The sequence below is a fragment of the Mesoplodon bidens genome (assembly GCF_964165515.1).
Source record: "Mesoplodon bidens genome assembly, chromosome: 3".
NCBI lineage: Eukaryota > Metazoa > Chordata > Mammalia > Artiodactyla > Ziphiidae > Mesoplodon > Mesoplodon bidens.
In genome coordinates this window covers 7,364,293-7,382,834 of record NC_138178.1, presented here as the reverse complement: position 1 = coordinate 7,382,834, position 18,542 = coordinate 7,364,293, and the positions used below count along the sequence as shown (strand labels likewise).

The 18,542-nt window shown below is 45.0% G+C and overlaps 1 protein-coding gene and 1 long non-coding RNA gene across 2 annotated transcripts in view; one reads left to right on the top strand and one right to left on the bottom strand.

The window, feature by feature from the left end:
• Window positions 1-17,669, top strand: part of LOC308613370 — a 52,289-nt gene extending 34,620 nt beyond the window's left edge. The window contains exon 4 of the long non-coding RNA XR_014015241.1: window positions 17,567-17,669. This is a non-coding gene — a long non-coding RNA (uncharacterized lncRNA). The remainder of the gene's footprint in view (window positions 1-17,566) is intronic.
• The window catches only part of FAM107B (family with sequence similarity 107 member B), a gene marked incomplete at its 5' end in the record, with an annotated part of 217,971 nt that overhangs the window by 186,808 nt on the left and 12,621 nt on the right, over window positions 1-18,542 (bottom strand). The window lies entirely within an intron of this gene.

Below are 18,542 nucleotides of genomic sequence, written 5' to 3'. Positions count from 1 at the left end.
GGCTAAAGGCTATGTATGATGGAATTCCAACTATATGGCTTTCTGGAAAAGGCAAGACTATAGAAGGCTTCAGGTAGAAGGAGGGCAGGAGGGATGAATAGGTGGAGCTCAGGGCATTTTTAAGGCAGTGAAACTAGTCTATGTGATATTATATTGGTGGATACGTATCATTGTACGTGTTTCAAAACCCATAGAATGTACAAAACAAAGAGTAAACCTTAATGAAACAATAGACTTAGTTAATAATAATGTATCAGGGACTTCCCTGGTGTCCAGTGGTTAAGACTTCGCCTTCCAGTGCAGGGGGTGCGCGTTCGATCCCTGGTCGGGAAGCTAAGATCCCACATGCCTTGTGGCCAAAAAACCAAAACATAAAACAGAAGCAATATTGTAGCAAATTCAATAAAGACTTTAAAAATGGTCCACATCAAAAAATAATAATAATTTTAAAATAATAATCTATCAATATTGGTCCATCAGTTGTTACCAATGTACCATGCCAATGCAAGATGTTAATAATAGGGGAAGCTGAGGGGGAGGGGAGTGGGGGGGAAGGGTGGGAAGAGGGGGTATGTAGAGACTCTGTACTTTTGCTCAATTTCTTATAAACCTAAAATTGCTCTAAAAAATAAGGTCTATTTTTAAAGCTAGAGAGAGTCTTGATGACATATAGCTATGCCCCAAATTAGCCTAGCCCCTCAACTATACAGCCACAAGTCAATACATTCTCTTTTCAGCCTGAGCAAACTTGGGTTCATTTTCTGTCACTTGTAATCATAAAAATTCCTGATACGTTTTGGGAGGAAATCCAGCTTGGCGGTCAAGAAACAACATGCAAAGATGATGACAGGACCCACTGAGGCCCGACAGCCATCAGCAAGGGATGTTAGGGGTTTCCAATGGGCAGGCAGCACCAGGGTGGAGCTGCCGCGGCTCTGGTGATCGGAGCAGTGGTGGGCAGTATGCCAGCCACGATCGGGGCGCCAGGTGAGGGCTCAGGGGCAGGACTCCAGACGAGCGGATGGGGGATGGCAAGAGCCAGGTGGGAGCTGCAGTACTGAACAGATTGTCAAGACAGTCAGGCCCGGGGAGCAAGGCACAAGCCAGGCATCAGGAGCAGTGATGCCTTCTCTGACCAGACCACTGAGCGTGTCAATTGCATGTCACCCAGGAGGCACTCCCATTCCCCCTTACCTTGCCTACTTTTTCTCTTATTCCCTAGCATTTTATCACTTACATACTGTATAATTTATTTCTTTATTATGCTCTCCCTGGGGAAATCTGGGCTTAATGAGGGGCAGCAATCACTGTCTATTTTGTTTACCAGTGAACCTAAAGCGGTACCTGGACTGTGAGAGGTGTTCACTAAGTATTTATTAAATACTGGGTGAGTTCTCTGTTCATTCTTGATGGGAGGGAAAGGGAAGAGGGCAGTCGACTGCATACATTCAAAGACCAGTATCTGGCCTGGTAATAAAATGCTGGAAAGGGAGTAATGGCCACATTTTAGCCATTCCTCCCTGGATCCTATAGTACCCCTTAGCTCCTACCCTGTCTCATCCCTCCTCTTCCATAATCAAACTTCCTGGAAGATACTCTGTACTCCTCATCTCCACGGTCTCACCTTCCTTCTCTCCTAGACTCACTGTAATACTGACAGCCACCACCCACCGAAACAGTTCTCATAAAGGTCACCAGTGGTGTCTTCCCACCAAAACCACATGCACATTTTAGTCCTTGTGTCTCTTGACCTTTTCTACTTCCGCCTCCTTAAAAATCTTTCTTCCTTCGGCTTTCACACTCTTCAGGTCTTCTTCCTGCCTCTGTCAGTTTGACCCTTCTCCGTTGCTTCACAGACTCTTGTTACTGTCTTCTTGAATCGCTGATGATCCACACCCACGTGGTATCCTTGGACCTCCTCCCCGCCTCTGCTCACTCTCGATTCTCCCTGAGGGATACCAGCATCGCCATGACTTTGACAACGACCACGAAGGTGACAGTCTCCAACCTCTACCTCCACCTTCGCCCTCTTTCCTGAAGTTCAGATCTGCGTGCTTCTCTGCCTCCCAGGTCTTTCTACTCCGATGCCTTACAGGCACCTCGATCTCAACATTTCCAAAATCAAACACATCCTCTCTCCTCCAAATTTATGACATCACTTTCCCCATAATTGCCCAGCCCATTAAGCTAGAAGTCATCTGTAACTTCTCTTCCTCTTCTATCAATAAATCCCACATTTAATCAGTTGCCAAATCCTGTCAATTTTACCTCCGGAACATTTCCTAAATTATTGTATTCTTGGATCTCTCTGTCGCTATTTCGTCCCTAGATTCCTGTAACTTCCTAAAGTGAAAGTCTTTACCTTTAGTCTTGTTCCCTGCAATTGCCATGATAAAGTGGTGTTTCTAAATTGATTTTCCTTAAAATTCCCCAATGATTCCCCACAATCTTCAATATAAGATCCAAACTCCTCAGTGAGGCGTGCAAAGCTTTTTTTTTTTTTTTTTTTTGGTACGTGGGCCTCTCACTGTTGTGGCCTCTTCCCGTTGCGGAGCACAGGCTCCGGACGTGCAGGCCCAGTGGCCATGGCTCACGGGCCCAGCCGCTCCACGGCATGTGGGATCTTCCCGGACCGGGGCACGAACCCGTGTGCCCTGCATCGGCAGGCGGACTCTCAACCACTGTGCCACCAGGGAAGCCCCGCGTGCAAAGCTTTTATGATCTGTCTGTCCCTCCACCCTCAGCGCCAACCGGGCCCCTCCCTGCAACCATCCACAGCTGCAATGAAGTTCCTCTCCCTGAAACACCCTCACCTGCCTTTGCCCTGGCAATTCCCACTTATTCCTCAAGATTTAATTTCTGTGTTACCTCCTCTGATTAGGTGCCCCAGTGCTTACTCTGTCAAAGCACCTACTACACCTTTCTTATTCTGTTTTGTCTACCTTTCCAACTAGATCGGTGGCTGTTGCGAAGAAGGTCATTCTCTATTATCTCTGTAAGCCACCCCGCCCCACACAAAGTTATCCCCATGCCTGGCTCTTAACAAGTGTTCAGCAAATGTACGTTGAGTGACTGAATGTCTTTAAGCTGGGAGTGAGTACGGGAGGGTCAAGGTTAGATCTAACAGAGGGTAGTGGACGTCTGTCCTTCTTTCCGGCCCCCCAGTATCTGACCCTTCCTCCCACATCTGGGGACGTCCTCACTTTGAGTCTCAGTGGGAGTAGAGTCTGCCTGCCGCTGCTGATGCAGTAGCTCATCATCCCAGTCTTACCTGTAGCTATGGCAGAGCCTCTACCCTGACCGCCTGCGATCAGATGCTCGCCCCCTCCCCCAAGACTTTGAATGGGAAGCTAGCAGCTTCAGACAGATGGAACTGGAAAGAGGGGCCATCAGGCAAATTTGCATCCCTTGCCAGCAACAGCAGTGGTGCTAGTAGCAGCAGGCAGTGTCCAGAGCCAGCAGAACCAGAGGAGCAGGCCACACCACCTGTGCTAGCGGTGGTCTTCACGGGACCAGTTCTATGGCACAGTTTGGAGTGTCGTTCCAGGCTGTGTAGGCCAGAACCTAATTCCAGCTCCTCTGTAAGCTACACAGCTATCCTTTGATCGTTTTTGTTTCAATCGACCAGAGTTAATTTCTGTTGCTTGCAACTACAAACTCTGACTGGTACCCAGAGGTTTCAAAGGTACAGCATCTAACGGAGACGCAGCACAAAGGAAACTAGGTGAAACTGCAGGGACATCAAAGCCTCAGCAGTCCCAAGTGGCCCTGTGTGAGCCACTTGCTCAAGTGCCAGCTGGCCTGGATTTTACCCCGTCCTTCTTCAAAGCAAGGGGTAAGAATAGATCTGATTATACCATTGGGATCCAGAGTAACTTTCCTTTAAAAAAAAAGAAAAAAAAATCCGAGTGCTTGTCCTGGAGTCAAATCCTTCCAGTTCTGCAGTGTGCTTAGAGTTTAGCACCAGATGAGACCTATTAAAGTGCGCGAGGGAGCTGGGGTTTGGTTCCAGCCAGCCTCTCTGGGAAGGAGTCACAGGGGTGGAATGGCTGTGTTTGTAAGCCAGGGAACAATGCCATTAAGGGGAAACAGAAGCCCAGACCATGTGATCTGCCAGCCTCTTGGAAGCCAGCTTGGCTGAGGTCTTGGAACCTGAGTGACACTCCGAAGGGTGACTGGTGAGCAAGAAGTCTTCCCCTGCTCACGTGATCCAATGCGCTGTTGGCTTAGCAGCCCTCAATGAGATCCTTGCCTTTTGTCATTGCCCTGACACCCCCTTCCCCTCTCAGTCAACCTGGCTTCTGAGATATGAGTCCCTCATCAAAATCTACTCTGTAGATCAAGGCTAGACTATGAGTTCATCTGTTAAGTAAAAAACACTTCATCCTATAATGGTTTCCCCTGGTGCCAGCACTCTTACTCTCTGGCCAAATAAATAATGTAATGGCCTGCTCAGAACTGAGGCATGACCACAGTTCCTGTCCCAGTCATAGTGAGGTCTTCCCAGCAACGTGAAATGAGTCAGAAGGACAGGAGTTGCTCTCTGCCCGCATCATTCTAGCTGGATGATTTCTCACCATTGGCTTCTTCTACCCCAGGGGGCAGAGGCACCGAGCCCCCACCCCCTCCCGATAATATCCTCCCTCCCTCCTGGGGCGTCTAGAATCACCAGCAGTAATGTCCTTGTGATAAGGCACCGTTCCAGAACCACTTACGACAATGCAGATGTGTCCTGGGAGGGATTATTATTAACGGCCACTAACACATCCACAAACAGCAGACCTTGAGGGAATGAAACCTCAGATAGGAAAGAGGGAAGAAAAGAAAGGTCTAACCCCATCATGGAAGCCAATCATGGATGAGGCACCTCGGTGGTCGTCCTGAAGAGCCAGGGCACTTGGGAACACGGAAAGATGCAAGTGAACAGCTCATATAAGGGGAACACCTAGGAAAAGACCACCTGGAGCCAGGAGAACAGTTGGAGGCAAGGCTAGTATGCAAATCCATTGGTACCATCTCCAAGACCTTTCTTATGGAAACAAATTGCATTCGTTCCTGAAAGTCTTCTAAATGCATCCTCCCTGGGATAACTACTGACTGTCACCTGTGGCCTGTCTCTTGGGACTTAGGACATCAGTGGAAACCAATGGAGCTGTATCATAATGGAAAGACCAACACCAATTCCCTGGAAAAGCATTTAAAAAAAAATTTTATTGAGGTATAGTTGATTTACAATGTTAATTTCTGCTGTACAGCAAAGTGACTTCAGTTATACATATATATATTCTTTTTCATATTCTTTTCCATTATGCTTTATCACAGGATATTGAATATAGTTCCCTGTGCTCTACAGTAGGACCTCATTGTTTATCCATTCTCTATATACTAGTTTGCATCTGCTAATCCCAAATTCCCACTCCATCCCTCCCCTCCCATCCCTCCCCCTTGGCAACTGCAAGTCTGTTCTCTATGTCTGTGAGTCTATTTCTGTTTCAAAGATATGTTCATTTGTGGCGTATTTTAGCTTCCACATATAAGTGATATCATATGATATTTGTCTTTGTCTTTGGCTTACTTCACTTAGTGTAATAATCTCTAGGTCCATCCACGATGCTGCAAATGACATTATTTCATTCTTTTTTATTGTTGAATAATATTCTATCGTATATCTATACCACATCTTCTTTAGCCATTCATCTGCTAAGGACACTTAGGTTGCTTTCATGTCTTGGCTATTGTAAATATTACTGCTGTAAACATAGGGATACATGTATCTTTTCAAATTATAGTTTTAATTGCTGGATCATATGGCAACTTTGTTTTTAGTTTTTTGAGGAACCTTCCTACTGTTTTCTATAATGGCTGCACCAATTTACATTCCCCCAGCAGTGTAAGGAGGTTCCCTTTTCTCGACACCCTCTCCAACATTTATTATTTGTAGACTTTTTAAATGATGGCCATTCTGAACAGTGTGAGGTGGTACCTCATTGTAGTTTTGATTTGCATTTCTCTAATATTAGCGATGATGAGTATCTTTTCACGTGCCTATTGACCATCTGTATGTTTTCTTTGGAGAAATGTCTATTTAGGTCTTCTGCCCACTTTTTGATTGGGTTGTTTGTTTTTTGTTATTGAGTTGTATGAGCTGTTTGTGTATTTTGGAAAGTAAGCCCTGGTTGGTCGCATCATTTGCAAATATTTTCTCCTAGTCCGCAGGTTGTCTTTTCATTTATGGTTTCCTTTGTTGTGCAAAAGCTTGTAAGTTTGATTAGGTCCTATTTGTTTACTTTTGCTTTCATTTCTATTGCTTTGGGAGACAGACCTAAGAAAACATTGGTACTGTTTATGTCAGAGAATGTTTTACCCTTGTTCTCTTCTAGGAGTTTTATGGTGTCAGGTCTTGTATTTAAGTCTTTAAGCCATTTTGAGTTTATTTTTGTGTATGGTGTGAGGCAGTGTTTTTACTTCATTGATTTACATGTGGCTGTCCAACTTTTCTAACACCATTTGCTGAAGAGACTATCTTTTTCCCAGTGTATATTCTTGCCTTCTTTGTCGACGAATACTCCAGAGGTGTGTGGGTTTATTTCTGGGCTCTCTGTTTTGTTCCATTCATCCATATGTCTGTTTTTGTGCCAATACCACATTGTTATGATTACTGTAGCTTTGTAGTATTGTCTGAAGTCTGGAAGGGTTATGCCTCCTGCTTTGTTCTTTCTGGAAAAGCATTTTTAAGGCACTGTAAAGCTATCAAAGATGAGAACATTCCAGTCTATGAAAAGTACAAACACAGCACACAACTTTTACTGATATTGTCCCAGGGATGTCATGAAACTTCAGGACACAGAATCAAGCCCTTGGACCTAAACAGGCAGTGCCTCTGCCCGCAGCAATTTGCTCTAGAGAATTCCACTCAAGGAGTTCTGGGCCAGACGATATGCCCACCCAGCACCCATTCCCCCTTGCAGACCACTGGGACTCTGGACCCAGGAATTTCACCCCGGTGGAGCCTTCTTTCTCCGGTCTGGACTCCCGAGGGACCACATGGCAAGTGTGTGCACCTCTGCTGAGAAAGAGGGTTCAAAGGGTGGCTCTTTGGGGAGGGATGGGATTGCACTGGGATCTGCAGGCAGAGGGGCCCAGAGGCATGTGCTAGAGGCCCTGTCAGGGTACAAGAAGGAACCAGGGATGGCAGAGAAAGGGAAGCTTGACCTCAGACTTGTTTACTCTGGCTCCAATCCTGCAAATGTTAGAAGCAGGTCTGCCTAACACATCATTTCTGTGTCAGCTCATCTGTTAAGGGGCTGGCCCTGTATGCTGGTGGACATCTGCTAGGTCATGAGGAGGAGGAGGAGGAAGAGGAGGATGGGCCCCAGCTGGGCAGATGGGGTGTGCACATCCGCTCCCTTCCTTCCTTACTATGGTCCCTAGAGAGAAGTTGAATCCAAGCACAGAGACCCAACCCCCAGCCTTCCCAAGCAAGAGAATGTTCCAAAGCAAACCCACACATGTGGGCTTTTTTTTTTTTTTTTTTGTTACGCGGGCCTCTCACTGTTGTGGCCTCTCCCGTCGCGGAGCACAGGCTCCGGATGCACGCGCAGGCCCAGAGGCCATGGCTCACGGGCCCAGCCGCTCCGCGGCATGTGGGATCCTCCCAGACCGGGGCACGAACCCGTGTCCTCTGCATCGGCAGGCAGACTCTCAACCACTGCGCCACCAGGGAAGCCCACACATGTGGGCTTTTAAAGAAGCTCTCTTTGCCATGAAAACTAGAGGATGTTTTGGGAAACCATTTGGTTTTCATATAATTTCCCATACATGGTCCTTGTCCTGCAAGGGGCCGAGCGTGTTTGATAGCACAGCTGGTCCTCTGCAACAGTTTTTGAGCTTACCGGTTCAGGCTGGGGGACCGCCACCAAAGTGGGGCGTCTGAATGCGTCTGGGATGCCAAGCATTGAGCAGAGCCCTGAGGGAGGCAGGTTGAGTAGAGTGACCTGATATGCTAATCCTTTGAAAAAGTGTGGAAAGTCCTGGGATGTCCGTAATTCCCCCAGACCACCCCCCAGAGTTGTCCCTGGGTGTCCCTCTCGCTGGTCTGTGGCTCTGAGAGCTGCAGGGACAGGAGGGCAAGGAAGTGTCAGGTTCTTGAGAAGAGGCTGTAACATATCTAGACTGCAGTCTACCTGCCCGAGCTCCCACCTCCCTCTCCAAAGACGGTGTAGGTCGTGAACAGGACCCGAAAGCCTTCCGCAGTGGCTGTGAAGACAAGGACGTTGCAGAAGGAAGGAAAGGAATCAGAAAAGACGTGTGATCCACACGCTGTCTTGCTCTGGGTTGCAAATGGTTTTTGAAATACCCGTCTCCCTATTTTCATATTTACTGGGCCAGGGCGGATTTTTCCATCTCAGGCGGATGTCATTCCCAGCCTGCAGGTTTCCCAATCCCCCATCTGCCAGTGCAACTGACGTCTGCAGAGACTCTGACCCATTTGCTCAGGCCGTTTTACGGCAGCCTGGAAAGTGATGCCTGGAAAAAGGGACTCAACCTATGGCCCGTCAAATCTTCATGACGTCAGAGTCTCTTCCCTTTTGCTCCTCACTCATCTCTGCCAAGAGAACGTTCTGGAAGGGACAGAGTGCCTGGAAGGGACCCAGCTTCACACTCAATGGTTTCCCTTTCCCATTTCACTTGCAAAATGTTCACATAAGAGTTCGACTTCCCCTCCAGGCCCAGTCCAGGTGCAAAGGCATGTGGCTTCTAGTAACCCTTTGGTATAGGATATGAACAGCCAATGCCAATGGAACTAAACGTGTGCCATGGTGTGTAAGCCTGGCCTGTGTCTGGGGACCTCTGTGTGTGTGACGGTCTCTGATCTTAAGATGGGGTGGATAAGGCTCACGCAAACTTAGCCATTCAAACAGCATATCGTATAAAAGAAAATGTAAGAATGGGCAATGTTGACCAGCCCAAGTATAATTTTAATAAAGTGCATAAGTGCTCCCAAAGCACAAAGTTTCTAGTTCAAAAGCTATTTATGATATTATCAAAAGGGTAGTAATAAAAAGAGCGGTAATAGATTTTAGAGCACACGCACGCGCACACATACACAAGCACCACAGTGACACACGTATACAAAGTTTTTATGGCTACGCTGTTCCTGACAAACCCAGCTCTACTATTTGCTCTCAGTCAGGATGGCAACAGAAAGTAGAGGTTAGGAATGGGAGTATAAAGCCCCATTATACAATCGTGGGCAGGTCTTCCTCAGCCTGGTCGATGATGCTTGGTCAAGATTCACAAAGTCTAGAAGGAACTTCTAGATTTACTGTCGAGGCCCATTGTGATTACTTAATACTCAAACTAATGGTAAACTAGCGTTCTCCTCTTTTAGTTTTCTTCACATCCATGTTATCTTTACTGTGTGTGACTGTTGGAAAGGAAATGAGAGCAATAGAGCCGAACAAAATGGTGAGGATGAGTATTTATAGGACTGACTTTTTGTTATTCAGACTTTTTACTTCACATCTGCTCTTCAGTGACGCAGAGAACTTTTACTGCTTTTCAAAGAAAGAAGAAAAGAAGAAAAGCTCAACTTTTCCATTTTGATAACCAAAGAAAGTCTTTTGTGAGTGGTTTTCCAAATCATCAACATTGTCCTCCCACATATAAAATGTAACATGTGTGATGGCTGAAAACAAAAATTACCTGGAATTCAACTAAAAAATTTTCACATCAAAATGTTTAAAGGAAGAACGGGGCTTCCCTGGTGGCGCAGTGGTTGAGAGTCTGCCTGCCGATGCAGGGGATACAGGTTCGTGCCCCGGTCCGGGAGGATCCCACATGCCGCGGAGTGGCTGGGCCCGTGAGCCATGGCCGCTGAGCCTGCACGTCCGGAGCCTGTGCTCCACAACGGGAGAGGCCACAACAGTGAGAGGGCCGCGTACCGCAAAAAAAAAAAAAAAAAAAGAATGACTCCAAGTCATTTCTGAAATGTATTTGTACTTGTCACCGAGCCTCTCCTCAATCCACTGTGCCCTCCTCTGATGGACAGGCGCACGAGACGGGTAGGGTGACCTTGAGCCCAGCGCCAGAGGTAGGATCTGACTTGTCTAGCAGAAAACGTCCATCTCCGTGGACATCAGGACAAGAAAAGAAAGTCCAAGACTTGGTCTATGGTTGGAAAAGAACAACTCTGCAGGTGAACGGGGATGTGAACACCCGAAGCCCTAAGAACTACTGCTGGTAGCCTGAGGTGACCATGAGCGGAGGCAACCTTAAAAAAAACAAAGTGACGCTGAGAAAACCAGTGAGGCGACGTGGGGAGAGCTGGTCTCTGGTCCCATCTCTGGATCACTGTAGCAGGCACTGCAAAGCTGGCCCGACTCTGGACTTTTCTGTATACAAGCTGTACTTGCCTCAGTCATCTGAATTGGGGTTTCTTCCCCTAAGACACACAGGCCCCTTGCCAGGTACAGCGCGTCTGTGTGTCTGCAGCCACATGGATAATTTCATTGTTTTATGGACATCTGTAATATGTTGAAACTTATGAACTTCTTTCCTTTTAAAGTTATTCAGTCACAGATGAAATACAGATCTGGGAAAAAATGAAGAATGCTTCTTAACACCAAAGCTCGGGTTTGATTCCCAGCAACAGGATGTAGTGAGTAAACAGGGCTGAGGTCACCGCTGCTGTCCAAGGCCAGGGCTGGAGTTAAGAGCTCTCTTAGTGACAGTTAAATGAATTTATCTGCCAACATTTTCACTGTTGGGGGAAAGCATATTTTAGAGGAAGAGAAGCTTGGGAACTGACCATTTGCACCAAGTCAACAAATGTACAGTAGTCCCCTCTCATCCACGGTTTCGCTTTCCTCGGTTTCAGTTACCCACGGTCCACTGAAGTCCAAAAGTATTAAATGGAAAATTCCAGAAATAAACAATTCGTAAGTTTTAAATTGTGCACCATTATGAGTAGCATGATGAACTCTCCCGCCAGCCCGCTCCGTCCTGCCCAGGATGCAAAATCATTCCTGTGTTCAGAGTATGCACACTGTATATGCTACCCACCCATTAGTATAGGAAAAAGCATGGTATATAAAGGGTTCAGTAGTATCTCTGGCTTTAGGCATCCACTGGGGGCCTTGGAATGTATCCCCCATAGATAAGGGGTGGGGGCAGCTCTATAGATTTTGTGACTTGACACTTGCATGGAGTATTTAATACCAACCATGGTCTAAAATAAGCCTAAAATGATTCAGTCATCTGAGAGAAATCTCTTTTGAGCAAGAACAAGTCACACTTGGTATCAGGCCAGGATTGAGTCCAGGAGAGTAATGCTTACCCCCAACAGAATCAAAAGGAACTCGGAGGTCCCCAAAGCAAAGACTCTGTAGTCACAATGCTGCAGCATCATCCTCAGCTTAAATCCTTCCAATCAATTCTGTCATAACCAGTCTCTCCAGGAATCACTCCATCCACTTCTTTTTTCATCCACTCTTCCTCAGAGAACACCTTTTCACTCACTGCAAATCCCTTGTGGTAATGAGCACAAAATCCATAACCCAGGAGCAGATCTACTTTAAGACAAGGGGGGGAAACATTCCAGATAGTGAATGATCTTGAAAGGCTCTGAGAGTTCTAGATCCAAATGGGATTTCACTGCATTAGAAACTTCTTGTCGATGCCCCATCCCCAAATTTCCAGAAGAGCAAAATCAAGCTCAAGATCCATTTAGCAAGTTGAATGGAGAGTTGGGACTAGATCCCACGTTTTCTGACTCCAAATTCCATGATGCTTTTCTCTTCGTCAAACTCCTTGTGGTCGTTTTACCTGTCAACGTGGCAAGGCTATGCTACCCAGGCATTTAATCAAACACGAATGTAGATGTTGCTGGAAGGTATTTTGTAGATGTGGTTAACATCTACAGATGACTTTAAGGAAAGGAGATGACCCTCAGTAACATGAGCGGGCCTCATCCAATCAATTAGAGGCCTTAAGAATAAAGACTGAAGTTTCCTGAAGAAAAGGGAATTCTACCTCAAGACTGCAGCATCAAGTCCTGCCTGAGTTTCCAGCCTGCTGTCCTGTCCTGTGGATTTAGAGTTTGCAGGTCCCTTTAATTTCATGAGCCAATTCCTTAAAATCTCTCTCAATACATGGATAGATAGATAGATAGACGTAACAGGTAGATATTGATACACACAGACCATATTGGTTCTGTTTTTCTTGAGAACTCTGACAGATACACTATTCAATGAATCAGATAAGGCAAATCCAAAATTCCCCTGATGAAGATCAAGAGATTAAGAGGGAACTCCTCAGGATGTAAGAAACACTGCCTAATGATTTCTGCAGGGAGATGGCAATGTGTGACTAAGACCTCAAAACTGCTATGTCATGTAGTGGAAACTATGGGGAAAGAATCTCCAGCAGCCGAAGAAAGGGTGGTAGCATTGAGGGTTTCTTAAAGCAGGCAGAGTCTTCTCCCGATAATGTCATAGTAAAGGAAAAACAACAAGCTCTCAGTTAGGGTGGAAATAATTTGGTTGGAACTGGTTCCGAAGAAGGAAGGATAAAGCCATTCTCTTTCTTCTTCTCTTTATAAAGCCATCTAGGTCCTTCTTTCTTGGAGAGGCAAGTCATGGAACTTGAAGGTGAATTTTGAAAGATTGCCAGTTCGTTGCCAATTATATAACTATGCTTTTGAGCCTAATATTTGAAGGATGCCATTGATTCTATTTGCATGGTAGGAGGGAAGATACATCTACATATAGCGCTGATAGGCAGGGCGATTTTTGTTTTAAGCTTCAAAGGAGATTTGAAAAGGCATGACTTACTGAGTAGGAAATAGTCACTTAAAAAACAAACCAAATCACAGAAACTTCCTTTTCCCTTCTTACTGTGCTTCGTGAACATTCACTTTACAAAGGAATTATCAGGAATCCTTCACATCTGGTACTGGGCATTGTTTTCCTTAAGGATCTCAAAAAACGTGAGGGTAAAAGAACAATAAAGAAGCTGTTACATGTTGCATCTCTCTGGGAAAAGCTTTTAAAATACTGATGCAATAGTCCCAGCTCTGATGCATTAAATACAAATTCTGAGAGTGCTAGAATTATTAGTCAGTATTAGTATTAGCAATTAAAAAAAAAAAGACTCCCCCAAATGATTCTAGATGCATCCAGGGTTGAGAACAACTGGGATAAAGAATGGGATGGAACTGTTTATCAGTTAAACAGCAGTGTGAACAATGGGAATAGTGACCACCACAAAATGGGTATTGCTGTGTATTGAATGTTTGTGTCCCCACCCCCAGATTCATATTTGAAAACCAAATGCCCAAGCTGATGGTATTAGGGGGTGGTGCCTTTGGGAGGTGATTAGGTCATGAGGGTGGAGCCCTCATGAAAGGGATTAGTGCCCTTATAAAAGAGACCCCAGAGAGTTCCCTTGCCCCTTCCGCCATGTGAGGACACAGCAAGAAGTCTTAACTGGGAAGAGGGCCCTCACCTGACCATACTGGCACCCTGCTCTCAGAACTCCAGTATCTGGAACTGTGAGAAATAAATTTCTGTTGTTTATAAACCTGTTATAATAAATTTATATAATAAACAAATTTATATAATAAATAAACTTCTGTTGTTTATAGTCTGTAGTCTTTTGTTATAGTAACCCCAACAGACTAAGACAGGCATCAACCCAAAATAAGAGCAAGATCCTTTCTGGCCACCCTCTCCAGAATTTCTGCACCCCCTCACCCCTAACATTTTACATCCTTTCCCTTGCTTCATTTCTCTCCTGCAGTTATTACTATCTGTAACATATTATATAACTTACTAGTTTATCTTATTTATTGTGTGCCTCCCTCGGTTAGGCTGGAGTCTCCACAAGGGCTGTTTTCTTCACAACCGGTTGGCTCTCTAGTTCCTAGAACGGTGCCTGGTCACATTTCAGGCATGTTCTTGCTAAATACTTGTTGGATAAAGGAATGAATCCATGGGAATCAGGTCTGGTTTCGGTACTGTCCTTGTAAAGCAATTCTGCTGCTGTAAAACTTAGCAATTAGCAGAAGGACTGCTCCTCACTGAGCTCCTCCATGATCCAAAAAGACAATGGGAGAGCTGGTCAACTTTGGCTGGGGACTTGTCATTTGTGTCCTGCAAATGAGCCACCCATTGGAAGCTCCCTCAGACAGGAATAAACAATCCAGTAGGTCATTCAACAGTGAGCATTTGGAACTCAAAGAGGGGTTTTGCTTATGGCCTTTGGGGACAATGAATTATAATCCAGATAGTCACGCAGGAAAGATGGTGCCACACACAAGCACGGGAAGTACAGAAAATCTAAAGTGAAGAATTGGCCGTAACAATTGGCCAGTGAATACCTGAAGCAGACATGCATTTTAAAACTAGCCTGGGATAAGAATATCATTTCAAAGACCTGAAGTCAAAGAGGTATTTAGGAGACAGGCCTGAGCTCATGCTTCCATGCCCAGGAAAATACCTTACAGGCCAGCAGGGAACGTGTCTTCTTCCAAGAGAGCAGAGTATGTCTGCAGGGGGTAGGAGGGGAAGGATACCCTAGATGCCCAGCCTGGGGTTCCCGTCTGCAGGAGGTGCCAACAAGCTGGTCCCTGAGGAACAGAGGAATGCAAAACTTTCACCTGAAGTTCAAAGTCTGGGCTGGGCTGCTGGGACTGCTGACATGCATTCCCAGGTTAGTAGAAAGAAAAGCAGAACACAAACGGCCTGCAAGTGCGTTTAAAAAGAGAATCTCTATGCTCTGTAAACATTCATTTCAACCCTCTCTACATTTGTTCCGTTTCCTTAACTTCTTAATAAAAGTTTCATTGAAAAAATCTAGTCATCCACTTTGAGATAGATGAATATCCCCCCCGGGGGCTAAATGGGCTTGTGACATGAGAGGGTCTGCCCCAGAGCCTGAAAGTGCCACCAGAGGACACTGTCTTTTCACGATTCCGTCCCTTTGCTCCTTTCAGCAACTCCAAAGGCAGCCAACCTCTGGACATCTAGTTATGTGAGATAAGAAATGTCCTTCCTGTTTAAGCCAATTGGAGTCAGGTTCTTGGCCACCTACTGCCTTTCTCTGCCTTGCTTACCTGGTGAACACCTTCTAGCTTTGAGACCCTGCTCTCATGCAGCGTTGATTCACTGCCCACCTGCTTAGTACACCATACATCTACCATGGCACCAACGTTGTTACTGAAGTTTCTGTCTCTGTCGGTCATGCTAAGCTCCTTAAGAGAAAGAAGTATGTCTTCTTCCTTTTGTTTTTCCAGAACTGACAGAGTCCCTGGCACAATTGAAAGGTGAATGAATCAATGAATAAATCAATGAATGAATGAATCGATGACTAAGTGAATCAATGATCTTAGAGATAGAGGCCCCCTGTGACAGCAGAAATGCCGAAGCATAAGTATGAGTCAGGAGAAAAGGAGACAAGAACGATAAAGGACACGATGGAAATGGGGAGACAGGAGACAGCAAAATGGGAAAAGTTTGAGACTGTAATTATGAGAAACTGATATGGGATCATTTGGGTTTACGGCAGTTTCATTGGATGGGAAAGAAAAGAGTGTGTATAATTGTATAATGCTTTGAACAATAAGCTGTAGAAATGAGATCAATGTTAATGCCATTTTGGCATTGATGACCTCATTTTGCAGCTGGTTTTCTTTGTTTTTTTGTTTTTTGTTGTTTCTTTTTTGCCTGACTCCTGTCCTAACTAACGGCAAGCAGCTCCAAGGCAAAATGAGTGCTTGGTTCTTTGTGGCAAACTCAGCAGCTAACCCAGCATGTGTTAGGCCCCCATTAATGTTTGTTGAACCAAGGAATAAATGAAAACTTTAAAGTTCCCAAGTTAGACTTCACACCAACTACTGAAAGCACAGAAGAAACAACCTGCTGAATGAAATGATTTGTTCCTTGTGAAATCAAATTACATTTTTTTCTCTATTAACACCCTCTAACTTGACAATAATATGTACATCATTGGCTTTAATCTCCGATTTAGAAAGTAACCCATTAAGTGCAAAATCATATGCTTTATGCTTTAATCCAATTAACTAAACATATCTTTTAGATACTGAGTTCTTTGCAAATCAGAAAAAAAAGTTTTTTCTTTCAGCCAAAAACGTTGTAAAGTCAGAATTGTGAAAAAAAAATTTAAGCCATTATTGCAGTGTCTTTAATACAGCTCAGGGTTTTAATAATGCAAACAAGATTATCTATATACTTCTCCACATGCTATTAAAGTCACAGAGAGTAATGAGGTGAATGCATCTCTTTGTTTTCTTCAGCTCCCGTTTTAATGGTGTCATCATTTTGTTATTAATATTCTCTATTTTCTCCTGTATTTCTTAAATTTCTATATAAATAGTCATTCTTTCCAATACAGCACTAGAATAATAAAATCTCTCATTATCCTCATTTTGCAAATAGGTAAACAGAAGCATAAAGAGATTAGTTCTTTGCCATGTGGGGAATTCATTGAGGGCTCCAGAAAACAGTCTAGAAGGACAGTTGAAAGAAAACTGCTTCCTCTAGCTGAGTCCACTTCAAAATAAGTTTTTCTGGGGCTTCCCTGGTGGTGCAGTGGTTGAGAGTCCGCCTGCCGATGCAGGGGACACGGGTTCGTGCCCCGGTCCGGGAAGATCCCACATGCCGCAGAGTGGCTGGGCCTGTGAGCCATGGCCACTGAGCCTGCGCGTCCGGAGCCTGTGCTCCGCAACGGGAGAGGCCACAACAGTGAGAGCCCCGCGTACCGCAAAAAAAAAAAAGTTTTTCTGGCTCATTTGTCTTAAACCTGAGTAATAAGCAGCTCATCCTTCAAAGGGAAAATATCTTGACCCCTACTCTCTGGTGTGGTCTTAAATTATTTCCATCCATTTCTAAAACAAGGAATGGATCACAAAGATATTGGCAACACTAAACAAAGGTGAAATGATAAGGCTCTGTGAAGGCTCATGTACAATAAACCTCTCCCCTGATTTTGATTTTGCTGATTCATCCTTCAATTTATTCAATAAATATTTGTTAAGTACCTTCTACATGTCTGGCATTGTTCTAGGCACTGCCCATCATAGGTAAAAAGGAAAAAAGATACAGCCCCTGCCCTCAAGCTCCTGATAGCCTAGTGGGACAGCCAGACATATGAACAAATATGGTGCAGGTTAATAAGTGCTTTACTTGAGGTAAACACCAAGTCCTAGGCCAGCCCAGGAGAAGGCACCAACCTGGAACGAGGTATTGGGAATGGTGACAGAGAAGGGGAGGGATTGTCCAAAGTGTGTGAGAGGTTCAACGGGGAGGGAGAAGTCACGTGACCCAGCTGCTACTGGGAGCCATTTCATCACCACCAAGGGAAACACACGTTGGTAAAGCCAAGGCCGTGGATGGCTAAGCAGAAAGATGGAAGACGCTAGATGCTCCATGGCTTCATTGAACTGCTGAATCAACCCATTCCAAAGCCACCCACCCTTGGGGCTTGTTTTTAAGCGACATGATACATTTACATAGTGTCTAAATTTAAGTTTTTCTGTTTCTTACAGCTAAAAGCATCCTAAGTGATACATGGAAGAGGAGGTTTGGGGGAAGGATAGTTCATTTTTGCACACATTGAATTTGAGATGACTGTGAGACCACCTGGAAATTTCCCAGGGATAGGTAAGTCAGTCTGGATCACCCTTGTTAAAACATCTGTAATTATTTTTTAATACTTCGGCGTAAACACTTTGAGTATCTGTATCCCCTGGACAGTGAGTTGCACTTGAAGTGCTTCCGTGGCATCTTCGGGATCCCAGGTTCTTTCTTCCTACTCCACCATCTCAAGGTTATTTGCTTTTATCTACAAGTGTGTCCTCTCCCACTTACAGGATGGCTACAGCAGCACCAAGCATCCCATCCTTACCCAACAATGTCCAAAGGCCAAATTTCAGAACATTTTTCCTTGTGTTCCTTCTTGAGAGCAAAGAAAGTTTTGGAGGCTACACTCAGAGGTGCTTAGTTAGTATTTGAAGCACCCTATTCAGGTATCTACATCCAGAGATGACCACAGCAAATGTTCCACGTGAGGCTAGCTAAATCTCAACTAGAGGATTTGTTATTGGCCTAAGAGATTTTGGAAATTATTTTTCCCTTGTGAAATGAATGGTATTCAAGGTCCTTGACTGACCAGAGTTTTTGCCTTTGTAAAATGAAGTATGAGAAGGTGGCCAGTTCAGAAGTCCAACTCCTTTATCGCATCCTGGATCTTAAACCCCAGTTGGTCTTGGACCCACATCCAACAGAGGGCTCTTCACCCCATTTGACTCACGTGGCTGGCTGGTTTTGCCATTAGAATACTGTCACCTTCCTATGTATCATTCTATTCATGCCAAGGGCTACTACGTAAAAGGACAAGAGCTAGGGAACTTCTTCCAGCGTTCAGGGTCAGGGAAGATGCCTCTTTTTGTGCCCTCTCGCCAACAGATGTTTGTACCCATGGCAGTATTCATGTGAGACTTTCTTTAGTGAAGCACATCACTG